Here is a 23,605-nt window from a genome sequence, read left to right as displayed (position 1 = left end):
ACATGCAAACTCCACACAGAAAGGCCTTCGCCAGCCACAGGGATCAAACCCAGATCTTCTTGCTATGAGGCAACAGCACTAACCACTACACCACCGTGCTGCCCAATCTCATCTCATTATCTCTAGCCGCTTTATCCTGTTCTACAGGGTCGCAGGCAAGCTGGAGCCTATCCCAGCTGACTATGGGCGAAAGGCAGGTACACCCTGGACAAGTCGCCAGGTCATCACAGGGCTGACACATAGACACAGACAACCATTCACACTCACATTCACACCTACGGTCAATTTAGAGTCACCAGTTAACCTAACCTGCATGTCTTTGGACTGTGGGGGAAACTGGAGCACCCGGAGGAAACCCACGCAGACAACATGCAAACTCCACACAGAAAGGCCCTCGTTGGCTACGGGGCTCAAACCCAGCCCTTCTTACTGTGAGGTGACAGCGCTAACCACTATGCCACCCCTCATCCATAATAATTTTTCATTTTCCTGTCTGAACAATTCAGAATACTAACTCGACAGAATAAACCATGTTTCCTTTTTCATAGTGTAAAAGGTTACTGTTACTTTTTATTTTCACTCACTTACCCATTTTATTTGAACACAGTTTAGCATGCATAAATGAGTGAAATATTCCAGTAGTTCGTCATGTAGTGCAAGTGCAGATTTTTAAAAAAAATAAGACCAGGAGTACGAACAATAACATAAACATGAGCATACAGTGAAACAAAACACAACACAAGATAAACACGACAGACGCTTAACAATAATACCAACAAACCTGCAACTTTACTAACGTGACTAATGTGTGAAACAAGGGGCCCCATTTTCAGCACTGACGTGACATGGTTGGTCTAATAAATAAACATAATCTTATTCAACAACAACAAAAATAAAGTGTCCACAAACAACGGATATATTTGTTGGTCCATTTTGGGTATTGGGGATAAATTAAGAAGTATTTAAAGAAATAACAAGAAAAGTGATTTTACATTTTTATAAAGATTATTTAAGCACAATCAGCACAGAAAGTCAAATACTCGACATCAAAGACTGGAAATTGAAACAGGGAAATTTATTTGAACTAACTAGCTAAATAGCGCCCCCTCCTGACAAAAAAGAAAAACAATTCACTTTTCTCATATGAAGGGGTTTTTGTACAGTGTAGCTGGGTTTCCTGTTACTGTGGGCTCCATGGCGCAGTAGTACAGTGAGGAGTCTGATACTGAAGCAGAGGAGAGCTCCAAAACTACTTTCCTTTCAGTTTTATAAAGTTTGATGGATAGTCCTGGGCGAGGATTAGGAACAAACTCTGTAGATTTTTGAATCATCAGAAGAAACTCTGGTCCTGACTGAGGTTTTTGTCGATACCAGTGTAGATAGATAGCTGATTCATCATATGTGCAGCTCAGTGTGGTTTTGCTGCCTTCAGTTGAAGTTATGATTGTTTTGTCTGGTTTCATGCGTTCATCAACAGCCTCTGCTGAAAACACATTGTAATATACTTTAATAACCACTCAATAGTACTAATTTAAGAACAGTAAAATGGTACATATTTGTATATTGTATGTCATGTTTAATATAGACTTATTGATATTAATTACAGCTGTGGTAACAGCTGGATAAATAACGGTTTTCCTGAGTGTCAGTTTGGATCTCTCTTGTATAAATGGCAGATTTGTCTCTGTGTCTGTATCGTTACCTCCTACATCTACATTCAACATTTCAAATAAACCTTTTGTTATGCAAATAAAATTACCTAAAATAATACTAAATGACTTACCAACATTGATAACAACCATGAAAACAGAGAGGAAGAGTAACATGGTTGTTCTGAGTGTGTCTCTTGCAGTCGATATGAATGGGAGTGTTGTCTCTGTGAAACTGTGTAAACTGTATCTTACACATCTTGCTCCACCCACTGAGGGTTAGATGGAGTCTTACAGATTGTGTTATCAGTCCCTTAACTAACAATATTGTAAACTCAAACCTCATTTTATCTGATATTGCTTATGTGGTGCAACAAATCCATTAAAGAAAGTAATTAATTAAAAGCCTGATAATGTAGTTAATGATGCTTTGTGTTGTTAATTGTGTTTATGTTGACTTTGCTGAATTTGATAATATTACACTGTTCGTTAATATAAGGTTTTCTGAGCACATCCCTTAATTTATTCATTTGTCTTCAGTAAGTGCTTTATCCTGGTCTGACTGCTGTGGATCTGGAGCCTAACACTACGTGTGAGGAATTCACCCAGGAAAGGACACCACTCTGGTGTGTGTGACACCACTTTGTATGTGACACCACTTTGGCCTCTGATCAGGGCTGTGTCTCCCTGCTTGTATTGCTTGACCTTAGTGCAGCCTTTGGCACCACTGATCATACCATTCTCCTTGATAGACGAGAACATGTTATTTCAAGGGAACAGCCCTCTCCTGGCTCAGGTCTTATTAAACTGATCGTTATTAGTTTGTTGATGTAAATGGTGATTTTTCTATGCACACTAAGATAAATTTTGGTGTTCCACAAGGTTCTGTCTGAGGCCCACTGCTTTTTTCTTTGTTATGCTGATGACACAAAGTTGTATGTTTCTGCAAATCCAGATGAGAGACACCAGTTTAATAAAATTGAGGAATGTGTGAAGGAAATTAGATACTGGATGCTTATTACCTTCCTTCTCCTTAAGAAACCAAGCCTTTATTTGTCACACATACACTCAAGGACAGACTTAAGCACACAGTGAAATTTAACCCATCTGATGCAGTTAACACACACAAGTGAGCACACACACAGAGCAGTGGGCAGCCATGCTACAGCACCCAAGGAGCAGTTGGGCATTAGGTGTTTTGCTTAACTGCACTTCAGCCAAACCTCATGGCCACCCCATGTTAACCGAAAGACTGCATGTCTTTGAACTGTGGGGGACACTGGAGCACCTGGAGGAAACCCATGCAAACACAGGGAGAATATGCAGACTCCACATAGAAAGGCCCTCGTCAGCTGCTGGGCTCAAACCCAGAACCTTCTTACTATGAGCGGACACTGCTAACCACTACACCACTCTGACAAGACAGATGTACTAGGACCACATGCAGCTAGAAGTTATTTTGCCTGCCCTAACATTTTCCCTATTTTCTGGTTTTCTCCAGAAACAACAACATAGGTGTAGAACTGGGTATGGATGGCATGGGCGTGTCCCTACCAATATTTCTGACTGAAGATAAAGTGAGGCCATGGTTCTGGAATCTCGCTCAAGGGCATTTCAGCCCAACACCGCCCCATGTTAACCTATAAGTACTTTGAACTGTGGGGTTAACCAGAGCTGACACATGGAGAACATGCAAACTCCACACAGAAAGGCCCTCACCAGCCGATGGGCTCAAACCCGGAACCTTCTTGCAGTGCGAACCACTACATCCCCCTGCTGCAAAAGTTAATAAGTTTTTAAAGCTTCCCCATCGGGGAATCGAAACCCGGTCTTCCACATGACAGGTGGAGATACTGTCCACTATACTAACGAGGATGACATCATGAGTTTTGTTAGGTTTTATTATTATGTAGGTTTATATAAGTATTATTCTTGACCAAGAAGGCAGCAATTTATATTTGTGACAAAATTAAGGATTAATTTCTGTTCAGTTAAAATGACCTTATGTCTCGGTTGGACATTGTTTGGGAACATTTTGTTTATTTCGATATGAAATGTGTATTTTTGATCAGAGATGTGTCTGAACGGTGCCAAGGTCTGCAATGATGCCACACACACCCACAGCTGCATATCCAACATGTATTTGGGATTAAAGTTAAATTTAAAGCCATGATTCATGTTAGTTTTATAGTTTATAGTTTTGTATTAGCCTTATTGCTGCACAAAGTGTTAAGACTGTATATGGGAGAGCTTTTTAAGATCCTTTATTATTTTGGACTATTGCATATACTATGGCAGTGATTTAGATTTAATTGTTAGATCTAAGATGCATTCAATGATTTAAGTTAGTTTTATAGTTTTAAGTTAGTTTTATAATTACAGAATATAATTTAGGATTGTTAAGACTTTATGATTCTAATGTTAAGACTTTATGAGTTTAATCCTGAATCCTGTTTGACCTTCCTGATGTAGCACTTCTTTGTTTATGTTTCGTATGACTGTCTTTGTTTAGGTTTGTTCTTATTTTTTGTTTACTTTCTTATAACATATCTTTGTTGAAAAATTCCATCACCATCTTAAGTACATATTGCCCTATGTTATATCTGACCTGAAGGGGTGTACGTAAGCAATGACCTTTAAAATCTGTTGGTACCTTGCTATCATGTCATATCATCAGAAATATGTCATTATGTTATGATTTACAGACACACACACACACACACACACACACACACACATCTGAACATTCCATCAGAACAGTGATGTAATTAAGATGTGACACACACACACACACACATACACACACACACACATAGACACAGATATCAAAATGATGTCACTCACTCACACCCCCCCATAGACACACACATACACACATTCATGCACACATACACATAGATATCAAACAGTGATGTCATTTACACACAGATAACACTCGTATATAATAACCCTCTGTATTCTTGTCCAATTGGGGGGAACTTGCAAATAAAGATGTGAACTACATGGGGTTCCTGTCTTTCTTTGCGACTAACCCCCCCAGAGCTCTGGGTGGCACGAAGGCGGGGGTCCCGAGAAGTAAGTTGACCATTTCCGACTGGGTGAACCCTAAGAATTTGGTGTCAGAAGTGGGATACTTCCAATCAGGTAAGGGGTCTCTTTTAATTGATTAGTTGGGGGGGACTTCTGCCTGGTTGGTAGTATCAGAAAAAAACCCAGTTGTTTATTATTTTGGTTATGTTATTGGTAACCCTCGTGTATAGGCACGGGATGTTTTTATTTTGTTGAACCTAGTAGACTTTTGTTTACAGGATGTTTTTTGGTGAACCTCGTGGAAGAGCCACGGGAAGATTGGTTAAACCTCGTGTAAAAGCACGGGAAGGCTATCCTCGTAATTTGTTTATGGGAAGGTGATCCTCGTGAAGTGAAGGAGCTGTCATGGGAAGAACGCGCTTTTTATGTTAAACCCATAATAATTACCCTAATTAATCTCGGGACTGATTCCTTCGTGCCACAATGGGGGGAAAATTGTATTGTATTAAGGTCCCCGGACCCCGAGAAAAAACCCACGGGATTGGATGAATTGCTGTGGTTTAGCATTCTACACAAATTCTAGACAATTTGGCCGGCTCAGTTTTGATTTATCCTCATTCAGGTATTTGCAATCTCTAGTAGCTGTATAATGTATCTTTTATTGTTTCAGCATTTACAGTGGTGCTTGAAAGTTTGTGAACCCTTTACAATTTTCTGAATTTCTGCATAAATATGACCTAAAACATCATCAGATTTTCACACAAATCCTAAAAGTAGATAAAGAGAACCCAGTTAAACAAATGAGACAAAAATATTATACTTGGTCATTTATTTATTGAGGAAAATGATCCAATATTACATATCTGTGAGTGGCAAAAGTATGTGAACCTCTAGAATTAGCAGTTAATTTGAAGGTGAAATTAGAGTCAGGTGTTTTCAATCAATGGGATGACAATCAGGTGTGAGTGGGTCCCCTGTTTTATTTAAAGAACAGGGATCTATCAAAGTCTGATCTTCACAACACATGTTTGTGGAAGTGTATCATGGCAAGAACAAAGGAGATTTCTGAGGACCTCAGAAAAAGCGTTGTTGATGCTCATCAGGCTGGAAAAGGTTACAAAACCATCTCTAAAGAGTTTGGACTCCACCAATCCACAGTCAGACAGATTGTGTACAAATGGAGGAAACTCAAGACTATTGTTACCCTCCCCAGGAGTGGTCGACCAACAAAGATCACTCCAAGAGCAAGGCGTGTAATAGTCGGCGCGGTCACAAAGGATCCCAGGGTAACTTCTAAGCAACTAAAGGCCTCTCTCACATTGGCTAATGTTAATGTTCATGAGTCCACTATCAGGAGAACACTGAACAACAATGGTGTGCATGGCAGGGTTGCAAGGAGAAAGCTACTGCTCTCCAAAAAGAACATTGCTGCTTGTCTGCAGTTTGCTAAAGATCACGTGGACAAGCCAGAAGGCTATTGGAAAAATGTTTTGTGGATGGATGAGACCAAAATAGAACTTTTTGGTTTAAATGAGAAGCGTTATGTTTGGAGAAAGGAAAACACTGCATTCCAGCATAAGAACCTTATCCCATCTGTGAAACATGGTGGTGGTAGTGTCATGGTTTGGGCCTGTTTTGCTGCATCTGGGCCAGGACGGCTTGCTATTATTCATGGAACAATGAATTCTGAATTATACCAGCGAGTTCTAAAGGAAAATGTCAGGACATCTGTCCATGAACTGAATATCAAGAGAAGGTGGGTCATGCAGCAAGACAACGACCCTAAGCACACAAGTCGTTCTACCAAAGAATGGTTAAAGAAGAATAAAGTTAATGTTTTGGAATGGCCAAGTCAAAGTCCTGACCTTAATCCAATCGAAATGTTATGGAAGGACCTGAAGTGAGCAGTTCATGTGAGGAAACCCACCAACATCCCAGAGTTGAAGCTGTTCTGTACATACGAATGGGCTCAAATTCCTCCAAGCCGGTGTGCAGGACTGATCAACAGTTACCGGAAATGTTTAGTTGCAGTTATTGCTGCACATGGGGGTCACACCAGATATTGAAAGCAAAGGTTCACATACTTTTGCCACTCACAGATATGTAATGTTGGATCATTTTCCTCAATAAATAAATGACCAAGTATAATATTTTTGTCTCATTTGTTTAACTGGGTTCTCTTTATCTACTTTTAGGACTTGTGTGGAAATCTGATGACGTTTTAGGTTATATTTATGCAGAAATATAGAAAATTCTAAAGGGTTCACAAACTTTCAAGCACCACTGTAGATAAGGCATTACTGGATATGCATAAAATAATGAAACAACAAATCAGTACTCTGGACATGAACTGTGTTCCTGGTGTGCATAAATGTCAAACCTTTGGTCAATCAAACCTGTATAACCAACTTCCAAAATCCTTATTTCCCTTATAAAATCCTTATAAGATGCAAATTAAAATAATTTACCTAAAATTTGAATGATAATTAACAATGATATATCCCGGTTACTTTTTATTCAATATTAATAACAATAAACTTTAAGAATGAATACAAGGCTTCAATGTTTGACAAAAAAAAAAAAAAAGTGTAAATGTGCTCTTTTATCATCGTGGGAATTTATTATAGCTCTAAATAAATAGTGAAGGTTTTTTTTGTTAAAAATAATCCGTATAACTTTATTTGTACGCCCGTATACTATGTTTATTGAATCAAATCCGTATAAAATCCGGACATTCTGTATATTCATTATGATCTCAACGAAAGCTTCACTGAATCGATTCTTTAGAACAAACTCGCATGCGTGTGAATCAATTTACTTGATTCTTGACTCAGAAACTACGGAAACCTTATTTGTATTCCTGCTTTTAAATTGTAAACAATAATCACACTTTCATGCTGCATGAAATTAAAGGATGAACTTTCCTCAAACCATTACGTGTGCATGAACTCAAACAAATGCAGTCCATGCGTCTGTATCGATTCGCTCGATCGAGTCATTTTTATGTTTCGTCCCGAAAAAGATCCGAATCGTTTGTGAATCTCATCACTGTTACGGGAGGAGAGAAGAGATCCTCTTCCCTCAACAGAGAAAATTTGCTTCTTAATCAATTAGTTTCAGCGTTTGGTGAGTAGATCATCTGTATTTTATATTCATTGTGTGTCGATAGTCCGAAACTTGTAACTGGAAATTCACGAGTGGTCCGCGAGCAGTCTACAAGACTATTGATGTGTTTTAATAATTAATAGTGCATCGATTAATGCAGTTTCATGTCTAGATCTTATAAATGATGAATACGAAGTAGTTAAAACTAAGACAGAAGTATGTGACGGCAAAATTGTGATGATTATGTGTTAATAACATTAGAACTCCAGTTCCCATAATGCTTGTGAGCTAGGCATGCGCACTAGATGGGAGAGAACAGATATGGAAAAGGTGTAATAAAAGGCATCAAATATATTTACCCTACTTGTGAATGGAAATGCCGAAAAGTTTAATGTTTAACCTAATGTTTAATGTTGATCTAAAACATTTTAAAACTGATCGTGTAGTGGTATTTTTATTAATCATATGTAATTCTAACCTTTAAATATCCTATATACTCCTGTTTCTAACGCGTTTTAGCGAAATGTGGACTTGTCTTGTCTGGGAAACATGCAGTTCGATCAACAGCGAGCTAACCTGCTCTTTACTTCATTTTTGACATTTTTTGAATAATTGTCGGCGTATTATAAATATAATATTTTGAATAATTGTTCCGTAGCAATATGCTCTGTCTCTTTTCTCAGTCAACATTGAGATGAGACTCCCAGACTGTTACAGAGCTATAATATAAACAACCAACCCATGCAAGAACAGCAGACAAGGACACACAGAAATCTGCAATGGGCAGAGAAAATCATTATTTTTGGCACTTTCTCACACCCGCGTGGGTTTCCTCCGGGTGCTCCGGTTTCCCCCACAGTCCAAAGACATGCAGGTTAGGTTAACTGGTGACTCTAAATTGACCGTAGGTGTGAATGTGAGTGTGAATGGTTGTCTGTGTCTATGTGTCAGCCCTGTGATGACCTGGCGACTTGTCCAGGGTGTACCCCGCCTTTCGCCCGTAGTCAGCTGGGATAGGCTCCAGCTTGCCTGCGACCCTGTAGAAGGATAAAGCGGCTAGAGATGATGAGATGAGACTTTCTCACACAATAAGAAATTTAATAAGTAATCTCTTTATATTACTAGGTAAATTCCATATACATAAAGTCAAAATGTCCAAGATAACCGATTCTCATTCCCATTATTTTTAATTGAATTAAAAATGTATTTTGAGTCTCTGTCACATATTGAATCCAACAAAGAGTGCTTATCAGCTATTCAATTTTATTCAAATTACATTCAGTGAAATTGTTTGTCATTTCAATTTGCTCTGTTTTATATTTCTTTCTTTAAACTTATTGCTCCTTATGAGGCTAAGCTTAAACATGTTCCTTCTAATTTCGAACTATTGATATGAAATGTTCTGATTAACTGTTTGCTGAGTTTTAAACCTACATACTTTTGCCTTTAAAAACCACAGATGATATGGAATGGATAGGCCTTTAATGTATTTAGTTAACCATAATTTTTTTCAGCAAGAAACAGAGTTAACAAACGTTTACTTGAAGAATGTTGAGAAAAAAAAAGGAAAAAAATTTTTTCCTTCCAGTGGTGTTTATAAATCGGAGACTTGGGTTTATCTTTATTTAACCATTAAGAAAAAAAGCATCATAAATTATCATGATTATGATACATTGGCTTGTATAAGTATTCATTGTCCTTGAACCTTTCCGCATTTTGTTGCACTGCAACCTGGAACTTAAATTGACATGAAACTAAACAAAATATGATTCAATATTCATGTGCATCCTGTTTATGTTAAGCAGTACTTCTCTCTCTGGATCGATGTCATCCTACAGTCTCTTCTCGAGCAAGGCGTGGTGAGATCGTGCACCAGCTCGCACAATACACCTGTCAATCCAGTACCTAAACCCGATGGTACCTGGCGTTTTACACAAGATTTACGTAAGATTAATGAATTGATTGTTTCTTCTGTAATGTCACAGGTTCCTGCTCATCATTGCTGTTTTTCCATTAATGATCTCTGTTCTGCCTTTTTTCACGCACATGAGGAGATAGTGTTTGGACTCAAGGTTTCATTGACTCTCCTGCTGTTTTTTTCAGCTGTAATTCAAATTCATAACGCACTCTGTGACCTCTCCCTCCCTCAGGACTCTGTGGTCTGTGTGTTCTGGTATCTGCTGAGTCACCAGAATTCTGCCAAGACACTGACACTTGCGCCTGCTCCAACATCTGGCGCACAAGGGCTTTAAGGTTTCCAGGACCAATGGACACTTAAGTATTTGAACTTTTGAAGTTTGAACTTTCTCAAGGCTGTCATTCTAGACACAAAACGCCCTGCAACTAAACATGCACTGATGTCTTTTCTGGGTCAGAAAATGGATCCCTGACTGCTCTTTATATGACAAGCTTCTCCGTTCTGCAATCTCTCATCACGATCCACTGCAACATCCTTTGACCTGGACTGACACTATGGTGGTTGCTTATCACTCCCTCAAAAGCACCCTTTGTTCCGCCCCTGGATTTATCTGATCACTTCAAGCCCTTCCACCTCTATGCCTGTGAACACCAAGGCACAGCTGTTGGCCGGGAGCATGAAGGGGGAAGATGCATCATTGTGCGTTTTTATCCAAAACATTAGACATTGTTGCTCAAGGCTTACCTGCGTGTCTGGGAGCTGTCTCCGCATGTGCTTTGATGGTTTTAGATGCAGAAAAATTGGTCTTGTCTCACCCACTGATCTTGCACTCGTCACATCAAGTTAAACAGGTGTTGCAAAATTTACAGACCCATTAAATTAATTTATCAGTAATTTAATTGATAATTAAATTAACATATGACTGTTTATTCTCTGTTCTACTAACAATCTCGAAATTCGTGTCACATCCCCTTTTGATAATGTAGGTCACGCTCTCGCACGCTTCCTTAATTCTCAGGATGATACTTGGGATGACATTGATATTGTCTGTCTAAAAATCGTACATACTACTAGTATCAGGTCTGATCTCTCCTCCAGCCCTCTAGGGATGGGGGAAGTACTCTTTGTTGATGGTTCTTGTTCTTAACCCTCAAACGGTGTATAATATTTATAATTTATAATATTTATCATACCTCTGTGGTTACTCTGTGTGTTCACTGCCTGATATTCTGCATGAGGCATACGCTCTTCCTTTCTCATTTGATTTTTGTCATCTTGATTGTGGACAAATTCTCTTAATGGGTAGAAGTTTTTTCCTGTTCTCGAGAGAACACGAAGTTAGTTACTCGTACTCTGGCAAAAGAAATAGTACCTAGTTATAATAATAATACTAATACATTTTATTTATAAGTGCCTTTCAAGGTACCTAAGGACACTGGACGGTAAAAAAGAAAAACAAACAATAAAAGCAGAACAATAAAATAACAACAGTAAAATAATAAGAAATCAATAATAATAATTATTGTTATAGTTATGGGGTTCCAGACGCCATAGACTCAGACAAAGGTACCCCTTTCACCTCAAAAGTCACACAAAACCTTTGTAAGTATCTCTAAACTAAACTGGTGTTTTCACATTCCTCAATCCTCTGGTATCGTAGAACGTACTAATCGAACATTGAAAGACAAATTAATTAAGGCCATGCAGGACACAGGTTTGGCTCTGTAATCCATAATTCATTCTGGCTGAAATTTGTGTGACACCAAGAAATTATTTTTGGAAGACCTTTCCCTCTCCCCTGGAAGAAGGGAACTCTGGTTCCGGGTACCTCTGATGTGAAAATGCATATGGATGAGTATTCTGCAGCCCTTATAGATAAGTTGTATAAAATTTGTACCAAGGTCAATAGTACAATATTATCTCCACCACACACCCCTTTCACGTGGGAGACAAGTGCTGGTGTGACTTTTTAAAGTAACGATTTGGACAATTGGGAAAACCTAGATATGGTGGGCCTGCAGACATAGTCGCCATTACTTTTCTGTTTTAACTGATCTTTTTCCATAGTGGATCCATGCCACGCGATTGAAGAAGGCTCCATAACAAAGTTGTGTTACAATGACAAGTTTGCTACTAACGTTTTCTCTGTGTCCCTTTCCAGTCTCTGTTCTCTCTCTCTGTCTCTCTGTTTCTGAGCTCTACACAGATTTGACGTGATCTGTGTGCAGCCCTGGCCGACTGAGAATCCTTGGGTTGCTGCCTGCGGGACATTGTGAACAAAGAGGGGAAGAGATCTTGCGCTCCGTTTGGAACCAGTCATCCTCACTACAACCATGACAGTCCTCATCACGGGTTTCGTGACTGCTTCATTGTTGCTCGGGGCAGGGCTACCCGCCCGAGCCTTTGTGACTGCTTCATCTTTGCTCGGGGCAGGGTTACCCGCCCGAGCCTTCTGGACCACTTCATTGCTTGGAGCAGGGTTACCCGCTCGAGCTGGAGAACATCTTCTGGCAATTCGCTAACTGGACTGCACAAGCGCACACCACACGAATGTGTTATGTCTTTCATCTGATGCCGTTTTCTACTATTATTACACATCTCTATGCTCTGAAACTCTGTATTCTTACAGGACTCTGTTCTCACTATAGGTCAATATGCCTTCTAATTTCACTTTCCCTCACTGTTTTAGAACAAATTACTCTGAAGGAAGTAGCGTGTATTTGGGACGAATTAAGAGGTTTTGAGTTTCTCTAAGCTCCGGTGAGGTGGGACGAGGGCTGATCGGGCATGCCCGCCCTCTGAGCACCAATATACGTCAAGAAGGGCAAAGATTAACTCAAGATTAATTCTCGATGTAATCACATATATGATCGTGAGGTGATAATGATCATATATGATCCTAGGATTTGATAATAGTGATACTATTATCAAAGGGGGGGATTGTTAGGTTTTATTATTATGTAGGTTTATATAAGTATTATTCTTGACCAAGAAGGCAGCAATTTATATTTGTGACAAAATTAAGGATGAATTTCTGTTCAGTTAAAATGACCTTATGTCTGGGCTGGACATTGTTTGGGAACATTTTGTTTATTTTGATATGAAATGTGTATTATTGATCAGAGAACGGCGCCAAGGTCTGCAGTGATGTCAGACACACCCGCAGCTGCATAGCGCAACGTGTATTTGGGATTAAAGTTAAATTTAAAGCCATGATTCATGTTAGTTTTATAGTTTTGTATTAGCCTTATTGCTGCACAAAGTGTTAAGACTTTATATGGGAGAGCTTTTTAAGATCCTTTATTATTTTGGACTTTTGCATATACTATGGCAGTGATTTAGACTTAATTGTTAGATCTAAGATGCATTCAATGATTTAAGTTAGTTTTATAGTTTTAAGTTAGTTTTATAATTACAGAATATAATTTAGGATTGTTAAAGACATATTCTTATTTGTTATTTTGCTTATGATTGTCTTACTACATACTGATGAAATCAAGATGTAATTTGCTGAATTAGCACACGTTCATGTGTTAAGAAATTATAATTTTAATATTTTAGCTTTTCATCCTTTAGCTTTTAGATCCTTTAAACTATTTAACTTGGCATTAATTTCTGATGCATTTGACCTTCGTAGACTAGACATATTCTTATTTTTTGTTTACTTTCTTATAACATATGTGTTTAAAAATTCCATCACCATCTTAAGTACATATTGCCCTATGTTATATCTGACCTAAAGGGGTGTACGTAGGCAATGACCTTTAAAATCTGTCTGTATCTTGCTATCATGTCATATCATCAGAAATATGTCATTGTGTTATGATTTACACACACACTGATGGAGATTATTTGACCTGCCCCAAGATCAAGCTGCTCACTTGCACGCAAGTCAAACACACACACATACATCTGAACATTCCATCAGAACAGTGATGTAATTAAAATGTGACCTGCTCACACACACATAAACACAGATATCAAAATGATGTCACTCACTCACACCCCCCCATAGAAACACACAAACACACATTCATGCACACACGCACATAGATATCATTGATGTCATTTACACACAGATAACACTCACATATAATAACCCTCTGTATTCTTGTCCAATGGGGGGAACTTGCGAATAAACTACATTGGGGTTCCTGTCTTTCTTGGCGACTAACCCCCCCAGAGCTCTGGGTGACATGAGGGCAGGGGTCCCGAGAAGTAAGTTGACCGTTTCTGACTGGGTGAAGTCCAACAGATACTGAGGTCAGTGGGCAATTCAAGAAATAAAGCCAAGCAAACTGAAAGGAATCTGTGATAGCTCACCTTCGGAGCTCATCAGAGGAGCATATCAGCAGAAAAGCAGTGTGCAGTTAGTTGATTCGGTCATTGTTGCAAACAGTGCCAAGGTTGTGGGTTTAATCCAAATAGTGGCTGTTTTCACAGATGTGCTGCTTTGAATGTGGCGAAAGAAATTTGATCTTGACTTGGCTGAAAGTGCAGATGATTCGGCTGGATTGCAAGATGACAAGAATGTTTTTCTCTGTAAAATGCAAGTAAGATGGAGGCTTTGGAGAATGTGGGCATCGATCCCACTACCTCTTACATGCTAAGCAAGCGCTCTACCACTTGAGCTAATTCCCCTGCTATGTTTGAGCGTTTGTCCAACTACTAACCAGAAGCACCCCAACCTGCCCTTCCTGGCCTGCTCGTTGCTCTCTGGAACCATGCCTGAGTTTCCATTGGCTGGTTGGTTGTTTATTTTCAAGTGAGCGACTGCCCAGAAGCAGACTTTTGTTCTGGGGGAGTGTATTCTGACTCCCATTTGCATGAATACCAGGTGGTAAGCTTCACGGGTTTTGCCCCTAAAACAACCCAATCTCCTCACATGGAGTCCCTGGCATGCTTCTCACACTTTTGGGGCATGCCTCAGGAAGCATTTGTTGCTTCATTGTTCAATGAGAGCAGTTGGCTGGAAGGTGGTGAAAAGTGCCTTTTCACGACAGCAGCTTGCTTTTCACCAGCAGCTTTAAGAATACAAGCAGGTAAGCATCATATTTTCAGTTTGTAAAAGCTGTCTCAGCTGACTTTGCACTCGAGCGAGAGTTAGAATTTCATAGTGGATGGTGGGACTATGACAAGCCTGTTGAAAAATGTGAGTTGGAGATTCTGAGGTCAGTGGGCAATTCAAGAAATAAAGCCAAGCAAACTGAAAGGAATCTGTGATAGCTCACCTTCGGAGCTCATCAGAGGAGCATATCAGCAGAAAAGCAGTGTGCAGTTAGTTGATTTGGTCATTGTTGCAAACAGTGCCAAGGTTGTGGGTTTAATCCAAACAGTGGCTGTTTTCACAGATGTGCTGCTTTGAATGTGGCGAAAGAAATTTGATCTTGACTTGGCTGAAAGTGCAGATGATTCGGCTGGTTTGCAAGATGACAAGAATGTTTTTCTCTGTAAAATGCAAGTAAGCTGGCGGCTTTGGAGAATGTGGGCATCGATCCCACTACCTCTTACATGCAAAGCAAGTGCTCTACCACTTGAGCTAATTCCCCTGCTATGTTTGAGTGTTTGTCCAACTACTAACCAGAAGCTCCCCAACCTGCCCTTCCTGGCCTGTTCGTTGCTCTCTGGAACCATGCCTGAGTTTCCATTGGCTGGTTGGTTGTTTATTTTCAAGTGAGCGACTGCCCAGAAGCAGACTTTTGTTCTGGGGGAGTGTATTCTGACTCCCATTTGCATGAATACCAGGTGGTAAGCTTCACGGGTTTTGCCCCTAAAACAACCCAATCTCCTCACATGGAGTCCCTGGCATGCTTCTCACACTTTTGGGGCATGCCTCAGGAAGCATTTGTTGCTTCATTGTTCAATGAGAGCAGTTGGCTGGAAGGTGGTGAAAGGTGCCTTTTCACGACAGCAGCTTGCTTTTCACCAGCAGCTTTAAGAATACAAGCAGGTAAGCATCATATTTTCAGTTTGTAAAAGCTGTCTCAGCTGACTTTGCACTCGAGCGAGAGTTAGAATTTCATAGTGGATGGTGGGACTATGACAAGCCTGTTGAAAAATGTGAGTTGGAGATTCTGAGGTCAGTGGGCAATTCAAGAAATAAAGCCAAGCAAACTGAAAGGAATCTGTGATAGCTCACCTTCGGAGCTCATCAGAGGAGCATATCAGCAGAAAAGCAGTGTGCAGTTAGTTGATTTGGTCATTGTTGCAAACAGTGCCAAGGTTGTGGGTTTAATCCAAACAGTGGCTGTTTTCACAGATGTGCTGCTTTGAATGTGGCGAAAGAAATTTGATCTTGACTTGGCTGAAAGTGCAGATGATTCGGCTGGTTTGCAAGATGACAAGAATGTTTTTCTCTGTAAAATGCAAGTAAGCTGGCGGCTTTGGAGAATGTGGGCATCGATCCCACTACCTCTTACATGCAAAGCAAGCGCTCTACCACTTGAGCTAATTCCCCTGCTGTGTTTGAGCGTTTGTCCAACTACTAACCAGAAGCTCCCCAACCTGCCCTTCCTGGCCTGTTCGTTGCTCTCTGGAACCATGCCTGAGTTTCCATTGGCTGGTTGGTTGTTTATTTTCAAGTGAGCGACTGCCCAGAAGCAGACTTTTGTTCTGGGGGAGTGTATTCTGACTCCCATTTGCATGAATACCAGGTGGTAAGCTTCACGGGTTTTGCCCCTAAAACAACCCAATCTCCTCACATGGAGTCCCTGGCATGCTTCTCACACTTTTGGGGCATGCCTCAGGAAGCATTTGTTGCTTCATTGTTCAATGAGAGCAGTTGGCTGGAAGGTGGTGAAAAGTGCCTTTTCACGACAGCAGCTTGCTTTTCACCAGCAGCTTTAAGAATACAAGCAGGTAAGCATCATATTTTCAGTTTGTAAAAGCTGTCTCAGCTGACTTTGCACTCGAGCGAGAGTTAGAATTTCATAGTGGATGGTGGGACTATGACAAGCCTGTTGAAAAATGTGAGTTGGAGATTCTGAGGTCAGTGGGCAATTCAAGAAATAAAGCCAAGCAAACTGAAAGGAATCTGTGATAGCTCACCTTCGGAGCTCATCAGAGGAGCATATCAGCAGAAAAGCAGTGTGCAGTTAGTTGATTTGGTCATTGTTGCAAACAGTGCCAAGGTTGTGGGTTTAATCCAAACAGTGGCTGTTTTCACAGATGTGCTGCTTTGAATGTGGCGAAAGAAATTTGATCTTGACTTGGCTGAAAGTGCAGATGATTCGGCTGGTTTGCAAGATGACAAGAATGTTTTTCTCTGTAAAATGCAAGTAAGCTGGCGGCTTTGGAGAATGTGGGCATCGATCCCACTACCTCTTACATGCAAAGCAAGCGCTCTACCACTTGAGCTAATTCCCCTGCTATGTTTGAGCGTTTGTCCAACTACTAACCAGAAGCACCCCAACCTGCCCTTCCTGGCCTGCTCGTTGCTCTCTGGAACCATGCCTGAGTTTCCATTGGCTGGTTGGTTGTTTATTTTCAAGTGAGCGACTGCCCAGAAGCAGACTTTTGTTCTGGGGGAGTGTATTCTGACTCCCATTTGCATGAATACCAGGTGGTAAGCTTCACGGGTTTTGCCCCTAAAACAACCCAATCTCCTCACATGGAGTCCCTGGCATGCTTCTCACACTTTTGGGGCATGCCTCAGGAAGCATTTGTTGCTTCATTGTTCAATGAGAGCAGTTGGCTGGAAGGTGGTGAAAAGTGCCTTTTCACGACAGCAGCTTGCTTTTCACCAGCAGCTTTAAGAATACAAGCAGGTAAGCATCATATTTTCAGTTTGAAAAAGCTGTCTCAGCTGACTTTGCACTCGAGCGAGAGTTAGAATTTCATAGTGGATGGTGGGACTATGACAAGCCTGTTGAAAAATGTGAGTTGGAGATTCTGAGGTCAGTGGGCAATTCAAGAAATAAAGCCAAGCAAACTGAAAGGAATCTGTGATAGCTCACCTTCGGAGCTCATCAGAGGAGCATATCAGCAGAAAAGCAGTGTGCAGTTAGTTGATTTGGTCATTGTTGCAAACAGTGCCACGGTTGTGGGTTTAATCCAAACAGTGGCTGTTTTCACAGATGTGCTGCTTTGAATGTGGCGAAAGAAATTTGATCTTGACTTGGCTGAAAGTGCAGATGATTCGGCTGGTTTGCAAGATGACAAGAATGTTTTTCTCTGTAAAATGCAAGTAAGATGGAGGCTTTGGAGAATGTGGGCATCGATCCCACTACCTCTTACATGCTAAGCAAGCGCTCTACCACTTGAGCTAATTCCCCTGCTGTGTTTGAGCGTTTGTCCAACTACTAACCAGAAGCTCCCCAACCTGCCCTTCCTGGCCTGTTCGTTGCTCTCTGGAACCATGCCTGAGTTTCCATTGGCTGGTTGGTTGTTTATTTTCAAGTGAGCGACTGCCCAGAAGCAGACTTTTGTTCTGGGGGAGTGTATTCTGACTCCCATTTGCATGAATACCAGGTGGTAAGCTTCACGGGTTTTGCCCCTAAAACAACCCAATCTCCTCACATGGAGTCCCTGGCATGCTTCTCACACTTTTGGGGCATGCCTCAGGAAGCATTTGTTGCTTCATTGTTCAATGAGAGCAGTTGGCTGGAAGGTGGTGAAAAGTGCCTTTTCACGACAGCAGCTTGCTTTTCACCAGCAGCTTTAAGAATACAAGCAGGTAAGCATCATATTTTCAGTTTGTAAAAGCTGTCTCAGCTGACTTTGCACTCGAGTGAGAGTTAGAATTTCATAGTGGATGGTGGGACTATGACAAGCCTGTTGAAAAATGTGAGTTGGAGATTCTGAGGTCAGTGGGCAATTCAAGAAATAAAGCCAAGCAAACTGAAAGGAATCTGTGATAGCTCACCTTCGGAGCTCATCAGAGGAGCATATCAGCAGAAAAGCAGTGTGCAGTTAGTTGATTTGGTCATTGTTGCAAACAGTGCCAAGGTTGTGGGTTTAATCCAAACAGTGGCTGTTTTCACAGATGTGCTGCTTTGAATGTGGCGAAAGAAATTTGATCTTGACTTGGCTGAAAGTGCAGATGATTCGGCTGGTTTGCAAGATGACAAGAATGTTTTTCTCTGTAAAATGCAAGTAAGCTGGCGGCTTTGGAGAATGTGGGCATCGATCCCACTACCTCTTACATGCAAAGCAAGCGCTCTACCACTTGAGCTAATTCCCCTGCTATGTTTGAGTGTTTGTCCAACTACTAACCAGAAGCACCCCAACCTGCCCTTCCTGGCCTGCTCGTTGCTCTCTGGAACCATGCCTGAGTTTCCATTGGCTGGTTGGTTGTTTATTTTCAAGTGAGCGACTGCCCAGAAGCAGACTTTTGTTCTGGGGGAGTGTATTCTGACTCCCATTTGCATGAATACCAGGTGGTAAGCTTCACGGGTTTTGCCCCTAAAACAACCCAATCTCCTCACATGGAGTCCCTGGCATGCTTCTCACACTTTTGGGGCATGCCTCAGGAAGCTTTTGTTGCTTCATTGTTCAATGAGAGCAGTTGGCTGGAAGGTGGTGAAAAGTGCCTTTTCACGACAGCAGCTTGCTTTTCACCAGCAGCTTTAAGAATACAAGCAGGTAAGCATCATATTTTCAGTTTGTAAAAGCTGTCTCAGCTGACTTTGCACTCGAGCGAGAGTTAGAATTTCATAGTGGATGGTGGGACTATGACAAGCCTGTTGAAAAATGTGAGTTGGAGATTCTGAGGTCAGTGGGCAATTCAAGAAATAAAGCCAAGCAAACTGAAAGGAATCTGTGATAGCTCACCTTCGGAGCTCATCAGAGGAGCATATCAGCAGAAAAGCAGTGTGCAGTTAGTTGATTTGGTCATTGTTGCAAACAGTGCCAAGGTTGTGGGTTTAATCCAAACAGTGGCTGTTTTCACAGATGTGCTGCTTTGAATGTGGCGAAAGAAATTTGATCTTGACTTGGCTGAAAGTGCAGATGATTCGGCTGGTTTGCAAGATGACAAGAATGTTTTTCTCTGTAAAATGCAAGTAAGATGGAGGCTTTGGAGAATGTGGGCATCGATCCCACTACCTCTTACATGCTAAGCAAGCGCTCTACCACTTGAGCTAATTCCCCTGCTGTGTTTGAGCGTTTGTCCAACTACTAACCAGAAGCTCCCCAACCTGCCCTTCCTGGCCTGTTCGTTGCTCTCTGGAACCATGCCTGAGTTTCCATTGGCTGGTTGGTTGTTTATTTTCAAGTGAGCGACTGCCCAGAAGCAGACTTTTGTTCTGGGGGAGTGTATTCTGACTCCCATTTGCATGAATACCAGGTGGTAAGCTTCACGGGTTTTGCCCCTAAAACAACCCAATCTCCTCACATGGAGTCCCTGGCATGCTTCTCACACTTTTGGGGCATGCCTCAGGAAGCATTTGTTGCTTCATTGTTCAATGAGAGCAGTTGGCTGGAAGGTGGTGAAAAGTGCCTTTTCACGACAGCAGCTTGCTTTTCACCAGCAGCTTTAAGAATACAAGCAGGTAAGCATCATATTTTCAGTTTGTAAAAGCTGTCTCAGCTGACTTTGCACTCGAGTGAGAGTTAGAATTTCATAGTGGATGGTGGGACTATGACAAGCCTGTTGAAAAATGTGAGTTGGAGATTCTGAGGTCAGTGGGCAATTCAAGAAATAAAGCCAAGCAAACTGAAAGGAATCTGTGATAGCTCACCTTCGGAGCTCATCAGAGGAGCATATCAGCAGAAAAGCAGTGTGCAGTTAGTTGATTTGGTCATTGTTGCAAACAGTGCCACGGTTGTGGGTTTAATCCAAACAGTGGCTGTTTTCACAGATGTGCTGCTTTGAATGTGGCGAAAGAAATTTGATCTTGACTTGGCTGAAAGTGCAGATGATTCGGCTGGTTTGCAAGATGACAAGAATGTTTTTCTCTGTAAAATGCAAGTAAGCTGGCGGCTTTGGAGAATGTGGGCATCAATCCCACTACCTCTTACATGCAAAGCAAGCGCTCTACCACTTGAGCTAATTCCCCTGCTATGTTTGAGCGTTTGTCCAACTACTAACCAGAAGCACCCCAACCTGCCCTTCCTGGCCTGCTCGTTGCTCTCTGGAACCATGCCTGAGTTTCCATTGGCTGGTTGGTTGTTTATTTTCAAGTGAGCGACTGCCCAGAAGCAGACTTTTGTTCTGGGGGAGTGTATTCTGACTCCCATTTGCATGAATACCAGGTGGTAAGCTTCACGGGTTTTGCCCCTAAAACAACCCAATCTCCTCACATGGAGTCTCTGGCATGCTTCTCACACTTTTGGGGCATGCCTCAGGAAGCATTTGTTGCTTCATTGTTCAATGAGAGCAGTTGGCTGGAAGGTGGTGAAAAGTGCCTTTTCACGACAGCAGCTTGCTTTTCACCAGCAGCTTTAAGAATACAAGCAGGTAAGCATCATATTTTCAGTTTGTAAAAGCTGTCTCAGCTGACTTTGCACTCGAGCGAGAGTTAGAATTTCATAGTGGATGGTGGGACTATGACAAGCCTGTTGAAAAATGTGAGTTGGAGATTCTGAGGTCAGTGGGCAATTCAAGAAATAAAGCCAAGCAAACTGAAAGGAATCTGTGATAGCTCACCTTCGGAGCTCATCAGAGGAGCATATCAGCAGAAAAGCAGTGTGCAGTTAGTTGATTTGGTCATTGTTGCAAACAGTGCCACGGTTGTGGGTTTAATCCAAACAGTGGCTGTTTTCACAGATGTGCTGCTTTGAATGTGGCGAAAGAAATTTGATCTTGACTTGGCTGAAAGTGCAGATGATTCGGCTGGTTTGCAAGATGACAAGAATGTTTTTCTCTGTAAAATGCAAGTAAGATGGAGGCTTTGGAGAATGTGGGCATCGATCCCACTACCTCTTACATGCTAAGCAAGCGCTCTACCACTTGAGCTAATTCCCCTGCTGTGTTTGAGCGTTTGTCCAACTACTAACCAGAAGCTCCCCAACCTGCCCTTCCTGGCCTGTTCGTTGCTCTCTGGAACCATGCCTGAGTTTCCATTGGCTGGTTGGTTGTTTATTTTCAAGTGAGCGACTGCCCAGAAGCAGACTTTTGTTCTGGGGGAGTGTATTCTGACTCCCATTTGCATGAATACCAGGTGGTAAGCTTCACGGGTTTTGCCCCTAAAACAACCCAATCTCCTCACATGGAGTCCCTGGCATGCTTCTCACACTTTTGGGGCATGCCTCAGGAAGCATTTGTTGCTTCATTGTTCAATGAGAGCAGTTGGCTGGAAGGTGGTGAAAAGTGCCTTTTCACGACAGCAGCTTGCTTTTCACCAGCAGCTTTAAGAATACAAGCAGGTAAGCATCATATTTTCAGTTTGTAAAAGCTGTCTCAGCTGACTTTGCACTCGAGCGAGAGTTAGAATTTCATAGTGGATGGTGGGACTATGACAAGCCTGTTGAAAAATGTGAGTTGGAGATTCTGAGGTCAGTGGGCAATTCAAGAAATAAAGCCAAGCAAACTGAAAGGAATCTGTGATAGCTCACCTTCGGAGCTCATCAGAGGAGCATATCAGCAGAAAAGCAGTGTGCAGTTAGTTGATTTGGTCATTGTTGCAAACAGTGCCAAGGTTGTGGGTTTAATCCAAACAGTGGCTGTTTTCACAGATGTGCTGCTTTGAATGTGGCGAAAGAAATTTGATCTTGACTTGGCTGAAAGTGCAGATGATTCGGCTGGTTTGCAAGATGACAAGAATGTTTTTCTCTGTAAAATGCAAGTAAGCTGGCGGCTTTGGAGAATGTGGGCATCGATCCCACTACCTCTTACATGCAAAGCAAGCGCTCTACCACTTGAGCTAATTCCCCTGCTATGTTTGAGCGTTTGTCCAACTACTAACCAGAAGCACCCCAACCTGCCCTTCCTGGCCTGCTCGTTGCTCTCTGGAACCATGCCTGAGTTTCCATTGGCTGGTTGGTTGTTTATTTTCAAGTGAGCGACTGCCCAGAAGCAGACTTTTGTTCTGGGGGAGTGTATTCTGACTCCCATTTGCATGAATACCAGGTGGTAAGCTTCACGGGTTTTGCCCCTAAAACAACCCAATCTCCTCACATGGAGTCCCTGGCATGCTTCTCACACTTTTGGGGCATGCCTCAGGAAGCATTTGTTGCTTCATTGTTCAATGAGAGCAGTTGGCTGGAAGGTGGTGAAAAGTGCCTTTTCACGACAGCAGCTTGCTTTTCACCAGCAGCTTTAAGAATACAAGCAGGTAAGCATCATATTTTCAGTTTGTAAAAGCTGTCTCAGCTGACTTTGCACTCGAGCGAGAGTTAGAATTTCATAGTGGATGGTGGGACTATGACAAGCCTGTTGAAAAATGTGAGTTGGAGATTCTGAGGTCAGTGGGCAATTCAAGAAATAAAGCCAAGCAAACTGAAAGGAATCTGTGATAGCTCACCTTCGGAGCTCATCAGAGGAGCATATCAGCAGAAAAGCAGTGTGCAGTTAGTTGATTTGGTCATTGTTGCAAACAGTGCCAAGGTTGTGGGTTTAATCCAAACAGTGGCTGTTTTCACAGATGTGCTGCTTTGAATGTGGCGAAAGAAATTTGATCTTGACTTGGCTGAAAGTGCAGATGATTCGGCTGGTTTGCAAGATGACAAGAATGTTTTTCTCTGTAAAATGCAAGTAAGCTGGCGGCTTTGGAGAATGTGGGCATCGATCCCACTACCTCTTACATGCAAAGCAAGCGCTCTACCACTTGAGCTAATTCCCCTGCTATGTTTGAGCGTTTGTCCAACTACTAACCAGAAGCACCCCAACCTGCCCTTCCTGGCCTGCTCGTTGCACTCTGGAACCATGCCTGAGTTTCCATTGGCTGGTTGGTTGTTTATTTTCAAGTGAGCGACTGCCCAGAAGCAGACTTTTGTTCTGGGGGAGCGTATTCTGACTCCCATT

General features: G+C 41.7%; 9 non-coding genes across 9 annotated transcripts; all 9 read right to left on the bottom strand.

The window, feature by feature from the left end:
• Positions 1 to 14,270: 14,270 nt before the first annotated feature.
• Positions 14,271 to 14,343, bottom strand: trnaa-agc (transfer RNA alanine (anticodon AGC)). The gene has a single exon. It is a non-coding gene; the product is annotated as a tRNA-Ala (tRNA).
• Positions 14,344 to 16,086: 1,743 nt separating this feature from the next.
• On the bottom strand, positions 16,087 to 16,159 carry trnaa-ugc (transfer RNA alanine (anticodon UGC)). Its single transcript has one exon. It is a non-coding gene; the product is annotated as a tRNA-Ala (tRNA).
• Positions 16,160 to 16,994: 835 nt separating this feature from the next.
• Positions 16,995 to 17,067, bottom strand: trnaa-ugc (transfer RNA alanine (anticodon UGC)). Its single transcript has one exon. It is a non-coding gene; the product is annotated as a tRNA-Ala (tRNA).
• An 835-nt stretch (positions 17,068 to 17,902) lies between these two features.
• trnaa-agc (transfer RNA alanine (anticodon AGC)) lies at positions 17,903 to 17,975 on the bottom strand. The gene has a single exon. It is a non-coding gene; the product is annotated as a tRNA-Ala (tRNA).
• An 835-nt stretch (positions 17,976 to 18,810) lies between these two features.
• trnaa-ugc (transfer RNA alanine (anticodon UGC)) lies at positions 18,811 to 18,883 on the bottom strand. Its single transcript has one exon. It is a non-coding gene; the product is annotated as a tRNA-Ala (tRNA).
• An 835-nt stretch (positions 18,884 to 19,718) lies between these two features.
• trnaa-agc (transfer RNA alanine (anticodon AGC)) lies at positions 19,719 to 19,791 on the bottom strand. Its single transcript has one exon. It is a non-coding gene; the product is annotated as a tRNA-Ala (tRNA).
• Positions 19,792 to 21,534: 1,743 nt separating this feature from the next.
• Positions 21,535 to 21,607, bottom strand: trnaa-agc (transfer RNA alanine (anticodon AGC)). Its single transcript has one exon. It is a non-coding gene; the product is annotated as a tRNA-Ala (tRNA).
• Positions 21,608 to 22,442: 835 nt separating this feature from the next.
• Positions 22,443 to 22,515, bottom strand: trnaa-ugc (transfer RNA alanine (anticodon UGC)). Its single transcript has one exon. It is a non-coding gene; the product is annotated as a tRNA-Ala (tRNA).
• Positions 22,516 to 23,350: 835 nt separating this feature from the next.
• On the bottom strand, positions 23,351 to 23,423 carry trnaa-ugc (transfer RNA alanine (anticodon UGC)). Its single transcript has one exon. It is a non-coding gene; the product is annotated as a tRNA-Ala (tRNA).
• Positions 23,424 to 23,605: the final 182 nt, after the last annotated feature.

This window comes from Neoarius graeffei, chromosome 1, assembly GCF_027579695.1.
Source record: "Neoarius graeffei isolate fNeoGra1 chromosome 1, fNeoGra1.pri, whole genome shotgun sequence".
NCBI classification, from domain to species: domain Eukaryota; kingdom Metazoa; phylum Chordata; class Actinopteri; order Siluriformes; family Ariidae; genus Neoarius; species Neoarius graeffei.
This window is presented reverse-complemented; position numbering and strand designations above follow the sequence as displayed.